This window comes from Schistocerca cancellata, chromosome 3 (genome assembly GCF_023864275.1).
Source record: "Schistocerca cancellata isolate TAMUIC-IGC-003103 chromosome 3, iqSchCanc2.1, whole genome shotgun sequence".
In the NCBI taxonomy this organism is placed as follows: domain Eukaryota; kingdom Metazoa; phylum Arthropoda; class Insecta; order Orthoptera; family Acrididae; genus Schistocerca; species Schistocerca cancellata.
Window position 1 is genome coordinate 814,208,445 of NC_064628.1, and position 12,631 is coordinate 814,221,075.

At 42.3% G+C, this 12,631-nt stretch overlaps 1 protein-coding gene across 2 annotated transcripts in view; it reads right to left on the reverse strand.

Annotated features, from left to right (window-relative positions):
- LOC126177087 (trypsin alpha-3-like) overlaps positions 1-12,631 on the reverse strand; it is a 346,712-nt gene that overhangs the window by 17,601 nt on the left and 316,480 nt on the right. The gene's annotated exons all lie outside the window — the stretch shown is intronic.

The window sequence follows — 12,631 nt, forward strand, 5'->3', positions numbered from 1 at the left end:
CTGCTTTCTTTGGGATTGGAATTATTATATTCTTCTTGAAGTCTGAGGGTATTTCACCTGTCTCATACATCGTGCTCACCAGATGGTAGAGTTTTGTCATGACTGGCTCTCCTGAGGCCATCAGTAGTTCTAATGGAATGTTGTCTACTCCCGGGGCCTTGTTTTGACTCAGGTCTTTCAGTGCTCTGTCAAACTCTTCACGCAGTATCTTATCTCCCATTTCATCTTCATCTACATCCTCTTCCATTTCCATAATATTGTCCTCAAGTACATCGCCCTTGTATAAACCCTCTATATACTCCTTCCACCTTTCTGCTTTCCCTTCTTTGCTTAGAACTGGGTTGCCATCTGAGCTCTTGATATTCATACAAGTGGTTCTTTTCTCTCCAAAGGTCTCTTTAATTTTCCTGTAGGCAGTATCTATCTTACCCCTAGTGAGACAAGCCTCTACATCCTTACATTTGTCCTCTAGCCATCCCTGCTTAGCCATTTTGCATTTCCTGTCGATTTCATTTTTGAGACGTTTGTATTCTTTTTTGCCTGCTTCATTTACTGCATTTTTATATTTTCTCCTTTCATCAATTAAATTCAATATTTCTTCTGTTACCCAAGGATTTCTATTAGCCTGCGTCTTTTTACCTACTTGATCGTCTGCTGCCTTCACCACTTCATCCCTCAGAGCTACCCATTCTTCTTCTACTGTATTTCTTTCCCCCATTCCTGTCAATTGTTCCCTAATGCTCTCCCTGAAACTCTCTACAACCTCTGGTTCTTTCAGTTTATCCAGGTCCCATCTCCTTAAATTCCCACCTTTTTGCAGTTTCTTCAGTTTCAATCTGCAGTTCATAACCAATAGATTGTGGTCAGAATCTACATCTGCCCCAGGAAATGTCTTACAATTTAAAACCTGGTTCCTAAATCTCTGTCTTACCATTATATAATCTATCTGAAACCTGTCAGTATCTCCAGGCTTCTTCCATGTATACAGCCTCCTTTCATGATTCTTGAACCAAGTGTTAGCTATGATTAAGTTATGCTCTGTGCAAAATTCTACAAGGCGGCTTCCTCTTTCATTCCTTTCCCCCAATCCATATTCACCTACTATGTTTCCTTCTCTCCCTTTTCCTACTGACGAATTCCAGTCACCCATCACTATTAAATTTTCGTCTCCCTTCACTACCTGAATAATTTCTTTTATCTCGTCATACATTTCATCAATTTCTTCATCATCTGCAGAGCTAGTTGGCATATAAACTTGTACTACTGTAGTAGGCATGGGCTTTGTGTCTATCTTGGCCACAATAATGCGTTCACTATGCTGTTTGTAGTAGCTAACCCGCACTCCTATTTTTTTATTCATTATTAAACCTACTCCTGCATTACCCCTATTTGATTTTGTATTTATAACCCTGTAATCACCTGACCAAAAGTCTTGTTCCTCCTGCCACCGAACTTCACTAATTCCCACTATATCTAACTTGAACCTATCCATCTCCCTTTTTAAATTTTCTAACCTACCTGCCCGATTAAGTGATCTGACATTCCACGCTCCGATCCGTAGAACGCCAGTTTTCTTTCTCCTGATAACGACGTCCTCTTGAGTAGTCCCCGCCCGGAGATCCGAATGGGGGACTATTTTACCTCCGGAATATTTTACCCAAGAGGACGCCATCATCATTTAATCATACAGTAGAGCTGCATGTCCTCGGGAAAAATTACGGCTGTAGTTTCCCCTTGCTTTCAGCCGTTCGCAGTACCAGCACAGCAAGGCCGTATTGGTTAATGTTACAAGGCCAGATCAGTCAATCATCCAGACTGTTGCCCCTGCAACTACGGAAAAGGCTGCTGCCCCTCTTCAGGAACCACATGTTTGTCTGGCCTCTCAACAGATACCCCTCCGTTGTGGTTGCACCTACGGTACGGCCATCTGTATCGCTGAGGCACGCAAGCCTCCCCACCAACGGCAAGGTCCATGGTTCATGGGGGGGATGCAATTCAATAACAATATCAAAATATCTGAAAGTATCAGGTAGAAAAGACAACCAGTTATGCGCTATATTCATCCTTTTAATCTGTACGTTATATATGGTTAGTAATTATGTTTGTGTACACAGCATGTCAACGATTTATACTGTCTCCTTTTCGAGATGCTTGAAGCGATTTTTTAATGTCTGCTCGTTGTCTGGACTACAACCCCTCTGTTACGCCTATATCATAGATTAGCTGCAGTTCAAGCACCAACACAAGTCAGACCAGCTTACAGTCGCATAGAATACAGACGGAGACTACGTATTCGATCTTCGGTCATGGACCCACGAGATGACTAAGTGAGTGGTATGACTGAAGTCTAATCAGGGGCCACTTTTTAGGCCTTTGCTTATAGACCCTAAAAAGCCAAGTGAGTCAGTCCTCTCACATGCGCGTGGTTCCGATGTAGGCGAAACACAGCAGAAATTCCCTCACAATGGATAAAATGATGAGTAGATCACACAATTTAGAGTACAGGCACACGTTACATCACTTGCACGACTTGAAGACGACGGGTAGGACTGTGGCTCCAGACAGATCGGATCTCAGGCATCAGGGGAACATCACACCATGGCTCACGAAAAGTGGTTATGACATCAGTCTCCTGTCAAAATATCGTATATCAAAATGTGATTATCAACTTAGCTAGACACCGGAATAAAACCTATCGGTTATTTCCGCTGCTCGTGGAATTTCTGACTTTACATTGACTTTGTCCTCAACCGTACAAGGTATAAATGACGGTGTCATATAGTTTTGAGACAAATTTTGGTCTGCTCGTACCAGGCGGATTTTGAGTAGCTGCAGTCGTTTTTGGGTCAAATGGCTCTGAGCACTATGGGACTCAACTGCTGTGGTCATAAGTCCCCTAGAACTTAGAACTACGTAAACCTAACTAACCTAAGGACATCACACACATCCATGCCCGAGGCAGGATTCGAACCTGCGACCGTAGCGGTCGTGCGGTTCCAGACTGTAGCGCCTTTAACCGCTCGGCCACTCCGGCCGGCGCAGTCGTTTTTAATGGATAGAATGCTGCGTAACTAGGTTTTGTCTTTTTCTGGGAGAATGATAGCTGATGTCTACGTCATAAAATTACGTGGTGGCCATGGTGAGTAGGACAACTAACTGTTTCTCAGCTTACAAACTGGAATGTATTTGTTTAAGATGTCTAATATTTTGTCCATTAAAATATGTATACTGAGTAGCCCCTTACCTATCAAACAAATGCCGACCCCCAACAATTTTGTAATAGCAGATGGGGCTGTGACGGAACAAAATCAGCTGCTGCAAAGGTAATTTAAATGTGGTATTTCATCCTACCATCGAACAAAGCATGAAGAGATGCTTCTACAAACGGGCTATCTTTATTTTTCATCAAGTTTTAACAACAAATTCTTCGTCATTTATCGTAGTCACAGGTGTGTAAATTTCGTATTTTACTGAATTCTGCATAAACTGTTAAATGTGTAGGGTCTGAGGGCAGGACAGAAGAGAAAGACCTTTCGTTAGTCATTTATGTTATAACTGTCACTTGTACATGTTGTAAATGGTGGTTCACTTTCTAAATTATGACACATATGTTATTATTGTAAATTGTATATTTTGTAAGTGGTGGTCCATTTTCTATATTTTATGTTCCTTGTCAGTTCTGGTGGAGAAACTGAAGTCTTATAACAGTCATCGAGCAGCATTCCGTGTTGGACATTTACACTATGTGGACTGATCTTATGGGTAAGTCCTATGTTGGAGAGCTGGTAGTGTGCTTTTAGTTGTGAAGCGATTGATTATGTGCGGTATATGGCCGCCCAGTAACTGAGTATTTGTGGACAACATGGTTGTGGAGAGAAGCAGCGATTAATATGATTAATCAATAATTCAAAAACTGTCTTAATCGCATTTATTATTATTATACCGCCAACCAGTTTCAACCCGAAGTAGGGGTCATTTCATCTCCTGGGGGTTTACACCATTGGTCGACTGCTGGTGGTGTCACTCCTGTCTATATAACGGCAGGAAACTATTGTATGTAGACAGGAGCGACACCACCACAGTCGACCAATGGTGTAAGCGTCTAGAAGATGACCCCTAGGTCGGGTTAAAACCGGTTGGCGGTATAACAACAATAATAAATGCGATTGAGATTGTTTTTGAATTATTGAACTGAACATTTGTTAACACTTAGATAAATTACGAATCAAAGGGGATTTAGAATCAGTGAATCTGCTGGAACTTTGCAAATGTTACGCGATGTATAGTGTTTAACTTTGATTATTTTATATTATTATTATTATTATTATTTACGTTATTAAATAGACTGCAAGAGTCTCCTCACAATGATGTGAATTCTTATATGTTGACCGCCATAAGTGAAATTTAATTGTTTTTGAGCTGCCAAATATTTCGCTATAGTCAGCACTATATACCGTTCTCCGCCGACCAGTGCTATTCAGATTGTAATTAATGAATCAGCTACCACTTTAAATACAAAATCATGTAAACGTTACTGAATTTTATAATTTCTGAAATTTTTTCAACAATATTTGTAGGATCACCGTTGTAAACCTTTCGTTTACACATATACCCCACTAAAGTAACATGCAGCTCTGATGGTTAGGACGTCTGTAACTGATATCTGCCTAATGCTAGCATGTGGCATCGTCTTTTCGGAACTTGGAGAAAAATACTATGGACCACACGATGGACGTATAGAAGGCTATAAGCGATCAAATGGGATGGCATGTGTTTATAGTTGGTACAGTGCGTCTTTTCACGAAAATAAAATCAAATCACCAACTTCTCCATTAAAAGAACGTCTGAGGTAAACTGTATGTTCTTACATATCATAGACATTGTTTTGAAACATTACTGCACTCCTCATAATTATGCTGGTTTGCACATAATTTGTATGTAGTAGGACGTATATGCCCCAGACTACTTCACAGAATGTAGAAAACATTGCTGTGTGGTATGTCAAAGACGTTTTCAAATGTTATGTTGGAAACTTAAGTGTCACATTTTATATTTTTCATTGTGAGGAGAATAAATGTGTTTTGGCACTGATTTGTTATATTTTGTTTCATAATTGCCATCCTGATAAAATCATTCTAAAGTTAAAAATCTAACTCTGAAAATTGTAGATTCACATGAAAACATGGGTCTCGTTATGTTCGCTCAGCTTAAAATTTTTTGGTGGCGAAAGTGCATTATTTATCACAAAGGAAGACAGTTTTTGACCTTTTATTTTTCAAACATATGCAATATAAATTTTAACCGTGAAAAGGTTAAATCATCTGCTTTTACTTTTCGAATAAATCATCAGTTCATTATAATGTAAATATTTTGGTGTTGGCTGCAATAATTGTTCCAGAGAATTTAACTTTTCTAATATATTATTATTATATATTTTAATGCATCTTACACTTGCTTAAATTCACTGTACATCCTAATGCTTAGATAAGCTTTGACCAAAGGATCGCAAGGTAGCTACTGGACATGAAAGCAGACATATACAGCTCGACTCTACAGAAGTACTGATTTACTATTCCAGATACATCGCCCAACTTTGTCTAGTGCTCCATCTCGTCACAGGAATAATTGAAGTAAACAGCGCTAGTGCCAGTCCATCGAAGGTGGGGCTTTTCTCCCCCGGGATAATGAATTCAATCACTTTGAAATTGCAAATGTTTTTCTCATTTGAGATTTAAATTCATTCTTCGTGGTCAAAGTCCTAAATCGAAGACATAATAGATAGTTTTGCGTGGGAGTTGCAAGCTACATACTTTTCAGCAGTTGTGTGCATAAAAGTGGCTATCAGAACTTAGGCAAGGGGAAGAAGACGGCGACGGATGGAGATTTGCTGCGTATGTAGCACTGATAGCAACAGCTGAGACATCAGCCACAGGTATGCCATCAGATTCTGCGTCTTCAGCAACGGCTACAGCTCTGGAGCAGTCGCTAATGACAGAGACACAGAATCTTCAAGTTAGGCTTGAGCAGCAGCTCCACCTCGGCAACAGAAGAAGAACACAATCAATTAACAAGGCCGATAAGTATCAAAGTCAGAAGCATAAATATGTCTGTATTCCCGGCTTTACCGTCAGAATTAAATTTTGGTATGACTAAACGATCATCAATTTGATGTGGGACGAAAAATGTTACTCGATCACATAGTTCTAAATCAGGGCAGTGAGTTTTTATATTACAGAAGACATGATAGCATCGTTAAGGCAAAATTTAAATTCTAATATGGAAGGAAAGTGTTATGAAATAAATTCTCAAACGGAGAAATTATATTTGTAGCTTACACACAAACCTCCAGATGTCAATCACTCAGATCAGTACCAAACATTATACTTCGATAGAGTATCAAACATAACACTGATTTAGTTAGTGATGTGTGCTGTCGTCCAGCAGAACATGCGTAAACTATAAGTAGAAGTGACACAAGATTTACGGTGCTCAGGAGAACAATATCTGTGAGTGATTATTTTGTAGATATCGGTTGGGTCAGTTGGAAGAGGCTGAGGTTATCACAGCAAAAGTTCCCCGTTCAATCCACACTGACGACAATTTTTTTAACTGTTTACACGTGGCACTGTTATACGAAAGAACATTTTCCTGACATGTAAAATAACTTTTCGTAGCTTGTAGCAATGTTCCTTCGTTAGTTGAAGGTCGCAAACCTGTAGAGTATATCTGTATAGATAGGTGTGGTGTTTTGTCGGACGCGTGCGACACAACACCAAACCTGTCTATACAAATGTGTTCTATAGGTTTGCTACTTTAAACTAAAGAAGCACAAACAGACTGCCAAAAGAACATTGCTACAAACTACAAAGCCGCGCGGGATTAGCCGAGCGGTCTTAGGCGCTGCTGTCATGGACTGTGCGGCTGCTCCCGGCGGAGGTTCGAGTCCTCCCTTGGGCATGGGTGTGTGTGTTTTTCTTTAGGATAATTCAGGTTAAGTAGTGTGTAAGCTTAGTGACTGATGACCTTAGCAGTTAAGTCCCATAAGATTTCACACACATTTGAACATTTTTGAACAAACTACAAAAATTTCCTTTGAATTTAAGGAAAGTGTCCTCCCATATATCAGTTTTAATCGTAAACAGTCAAAGAAAGCCCTTACATAGGGGAATTTAAACGCTTGACCTTTTGTACGATGACCTCACGCTCCATCGACTCACCCACAAAAGATTTTCGATGCCACACTTCAGAGGTATACTTTTCCTGTGCTCCGTATTTCTGTATTTCTGGTCTTACTTTGAACTACAGTTTACGCATGTTCTACTGGACGACAGCACATACCACGAACTAAATCAGTGTTTTCCTTGATACGTTTGGTATCATTCTGAGGGTCCGACGTCCGGAGGTTTGAGTATTAGCGCAAAATATGTTACATCCCAGAATGATATATCGGGTGAACGTGAAAATTTTTAAAGTTTCCCCAGTCAGTATCAGAGCCAGATTGGAAATCAAGGCACGCTAGTAAGCAATACCTAGACTGGAATGACAACCCGGAAGAAAAGCCCATATTACAGGCAACATGAGCATACCACTCAGCTAAACTGCCAATGACAAACTTAGCTAGAGGACCTAGGTGTCAAGGCACCAAGATGACCTCATGGAGAAGACAGTGTAATGTCTTTCTGTTAAGCAGACACTGGGAAGCAACAACATGTAAGTCACATGCAAGAATGGCTTTCAGCACGCAGATGCCGCAGCAGTATTTGAACTGAAAGCCTGAAGAGTGAGCTGAGACACCATGGTATGGTGTAGACTATAGAGTGGTGAAGGGTTTAGGAAGTCAGGTCACATTTGGTCGTCTTTGTGACATTATAACGTCATCAGCATAGATCAACTGGTGCAAATACCCTGTCTCCCACAGTTTACTTCTTAGTTTGGAGTTAACCAGCCCTTGGGTGGGGTCTGTGACGCTCCATCTGCAGCACATCTGGAAGACTGCAGTCTAGGATTCTACAACACGCACAGCCTGAAGGACTGAACTGCAGTAGCCTTCTGCAGCCTCACTAACGCCTTCATTGGTGAGAAGATTCCGGTATCTACTACCACTGGTTCCCTGGAGGTCCAACTGATGGCACCCGGTGAAAAGTGGAACTACCGGAGAGTGCAACAGCTACTGCCCTCCAACCTGCACTACGAGCGGACATCAGGATCGCTGGCCATTCCCTTGCTGAGGGATCATGACACAACCCTTCATGGCTACAGCCACGGCACACGGAGCTCTTGGCTGCCTTTCCGGGACGCAGTCTATGACGTCAATGAGAATGCCCTGGTAACCTCTGGCCGACAGAGACTTGTGGGCAACACCGACCGAGCTGCGGCTAGCTGACTGTGATGCTGTAGGGTGTTGAGTACACACCTCGATCACCACGGCAGGCAAGAGTGCGTAACTGCGAAACACGCTGGCGTCAAGCATACTGGCGTGGCCAGAGCCCTTCTGCTCGCCTTGGTAGTAGTGTATTCTATGTAAAACATTCTCGGTTTTCTTGCCGCGTCAATTCGGGATAAAATCTGAAGCTTTTGACGATAGCCTCCATCGTCATCGTCAGGAGCAACTGATGATGACGATGGAGGTTATCGTCGAAAGCTTGAGATTTTATCCCGAATTGACGCGGCGGGAAAACAGAGAATGTTTTACATATAAGTGCCGTCGCGAAAGACTTCGTTCTCAAGTGTGTATTCTGATAACAGTATCTTATCCACGCCTTCGGATGTTCGGGAGATCCTCACCACCATACTCCACTCCATGCCATCCTGGCAGCATAGAGGCCATAGCTCCGGCCCTGTATAAGTAGAAGAGACATGTTATGAGCCAAATTCTCAAATGAAGGGATTGGTAATTAGGAATGAAACTCAGTGTACGGAAATCGTTGGTTCTCTTAGAGGATTTTGTAAACTCGAAATCAATTCCGACATTAAAAATATTGAAACTCAAATTAAGGAAACCAAAGGCATAGAGGGGAGAGAGTTAAAGCGGGAGGTTTACCGGAGTAATAATATATGTAGCGATGTGGAAGGCTGCGAAGTAAAGTATCATAATATTTAGGCGAATAGTTTTTGAGACATAGATTTGTCCCCGTATCGAATTCGTCCTTCGAAGCGGCGTTGTCCAATGCGACCCACATTGTGGTGCACCTGTAATCTGTACCCCAGCAGGTCTGTCTCTGCAGAAAACCTGGAAAGTCTACTCTCCTCTGACGATGCGCCGGATACAGAAAAATGACACATATTAGTAGACAGAGCACCTCTACAACTTTCGAATCGTAATACTTCGGCAAAACACCACACCTATCTATACAGATATACTCTACTGGTTTGCGAAGATGTAGACAAGAAGATGTAGACAAAGCATCTGCTCATCGTTGTCGCATCGAATTGTACTGGAAACAAACTCCAAAGTTGAAATACGCCATACAGTACGATTCTTGTGGCCAAGATGGCGGTATATGGACCACAGGGAATGCAGCGTCCAACTGTACAGAAATGATGCCAACAATTTGACCAAGGCCGCGCAGACGTGGTTGATGCTGATGTGGAAAGTAGTCCATCATCATCGACCACAAAGTCTCGGCAGTCCAGGAAAAGATTGGCAGCAACCGCAGAGTGGCTTTCGCGGACATTGCTGAGCAGACTCGCATCTCGATAGGCGGTGCCCATCCCATTGCCAGAGGTCGTTTGCAGTACCACAAACTGCCAATCTGTAATTAAAGACACAAGGTCTACGGTGTGTCTGCACTTAAGTTAGGGTTACCTAGTGAACGACAATGATTTACTAAGGCGTATCATAACGGTCGCTGAGATATGGAATCATCATTTCACATCTGCAACAAACAGAGCATCTATGGAATGGAGAGACATCTACTCGCCTCCGCCCAACAAATGCAAAGTTGTACCATCAGCACTGAAGGTGACGGTCACCATTTTCGTGGTCCGTGAAGGAGTCGTGTGCGCAGTGTTCATTTCAAAAGGCATATCCATTAAAGCCAATTCGTACTGTGCAAAACTGACATCGCCGCGTAACTCTGTAAAGAACGCGGCGCGTGGAAAATTTGCAGAGGCATAATTCTGCATGACACTGCAACACCCTACACTGAGGTGACAAAAGTCATGAGGTACCACTTAACATCGTGTCGAACTTCCCTTTGCCTGCGGTAGTGCAGAAAATCGAGATACCATCTACTCAAAAAATGGTTCAAATGGCTCTGAGCACTATGGGGCATAACTTCTGAGGTCATCAGTCCCCTAGAAATTAGAACTACTTAAACCTAACTAACCTAAGGACATCACATACATCCATTCCCGAGGCAGGATTCGAACCTGCGACCGTAGCAGTCACGCGGTTCCAGACTGTAGCGCCTAGAACCGCTCGGCCACCCCGGCCGGCACCATCTACTCAACAAGTTGTTGGAAGTCCCCTACCGAAATATGGGGTAAAGTTGCCTCTATAGCCGTCATAATTTCGGAAGTTTTTCTGGAGCGCTGACTGAGCTCTCGATTATGTCCCATAAATGTTCGATTGGATTCATGTCAGACCAGCTGGGTTGCCATATCATTTGTTCGAGTTGTCCTGAATGTTCTTCATCATCATCATCAGTTATCTGCTATATTAGCAGGTCCTTCGCCTCTCCATTTTCTGCGATCCATTGCTTCCTTCTTAAGGCTGCTGTATGTTGTACCGTCCATCATGTCATTCAGTATCTGGAATCTCTTCCTTCCTCGCTTCCTTTTCCCTTCTACATAACCTTCTAAAACTGTTTTTATCAGTCCGTCATTCTTTCTTAATATATGCCCAATCCAATTTCTTTTTCTTCTCTTTATTACATCTAGTAACTGTCTTTTCCCTCCCACTCTTCTCAGTACCTCTTTTCATTTTTTACTCTGTCCATCCAACTTATTCTTTCCATCTTCCGCCATGTCCAGATCTCAAAAGCCTCCAGCCTTTCTCTGTCTTTTTTCCTCATAGTCCATGTTTCAGCGCCATATAGAAGAACACTCTATACAAGACATTTTATGAGTCTCTTTCTCTCTGCCCAGACCGCTGAAGAAGATTCTCCTTTCCTTGCCTCTTTTGCCATTGCTATCCTTGTTTTAATTTCTGTGGTGCACTTCCAGTCGGTGTCTATCCTGCTTCCAAGATACTTAAAATTTTGCACCTGTTCTAGTGTTTCTCCATTCAGCACAATTTTTATTTCCTTATTCCCCCCTATTGCCAATACTTTTGTTTTATTTGTGTTAATTTTCATTCCATATTTTTTCCGTTAGTTGCAATGGTGTCCACCAAATCCTGTAATTCTTTTTCCCCTGTGGCTATAAGGACCATGTCATCAGCAAATCTCAAGCACCCTACTCTTCTTCCTCCAATTTCTACTCCTTTGTCATCTAATGACCATTGGTCAATCATATTTTCCAAGTACAAGTTGAAAAGAGTAGGTGATAAACAGCATCCTTGTCTTACTCCTTTCCCTAGTCTGATCCAGTTTGTACTTTCTCCTCTCACTTTAACTGAAACTTTTTGATTAAGGTATAATGAGTTTATAAGTCTTCTGGTTTTCCAGTCCACTCTCTTTTCCCTCATAATAGTCGCCAGCTTGTCCCAAACCACATTGTCAAATGCCTTTTCTAAATTGACGAAGCACATATATAGGTCTCTTCCTTTTTCAATAAACCTTTCTCCCAAGATTCGTAGGAGCCCTATTGCATCTCTGGTGCCCGTATTCCGTCTAAAGCCAAACTGCTCCTCGCCGAGATTCTCCTCTATTACTTTTTCAAGTCTTTTATTAATTCTTCTTAACATCACTTTGGCTCCATGTGAATGTTCTTCAAAGCATCCGTTTGCAATTGTCGCCCGGTGGCACGGCGCGTTATCATCCATATGGATCCCATCGCTGTTTTGAAGTCAATGAATGGCTGCAAATGGTCTCCAAGTAGCCGAACGTAACCATTTCTAGCCAACGATCGGTTCAGTTAGACCAAAGAACACAGTCTATTTCATGTAAACATAAGCCCACACCATTAAGGAGCCACCACCAGCTTGCACAATGCGTCCTTGACAATTTGTGTCGATGGCTACGTGGATTCTGCGCCAACCTCCAACCCTACTATCACCACGACTGAAATCGGGCTCATCTGACCAGGCCTTGGTTTTACAGTCGTCTTGGGTCCAAGCGATATTATCATGAGCCCAGGAGAGGCGTTGCAGTTGATGTGCTGCTAGCAAAGGCAATCCCGATAGTCGTCTGTTGCCGTTGCTGCCCTCGGATGTTAAGTAAAGGCTGCCGTCCACTGCCGTGTCCGTGGTGAGAGGCAGTGCCCGAAATTTGGTATTCTGGGTACACTCTTGACACTGTGGATCTCGAAATATTGAATTCCCTAACGATTTCACAAATATGAATGCCCCTTCCATCTAGCTCGAACTACCACTCCGCATCCAGGTCTGTCAGTTCCTGTCGTTCGGCCATAATCACGTCGAAAACCTTTTCACGTGAATCACCTGAGTACAAATGACAGCTTTGCAAATGCACTGCACCTTCATACCTTGTGTACGCGATATTACCGCCATCTGTATATGTGCATATCG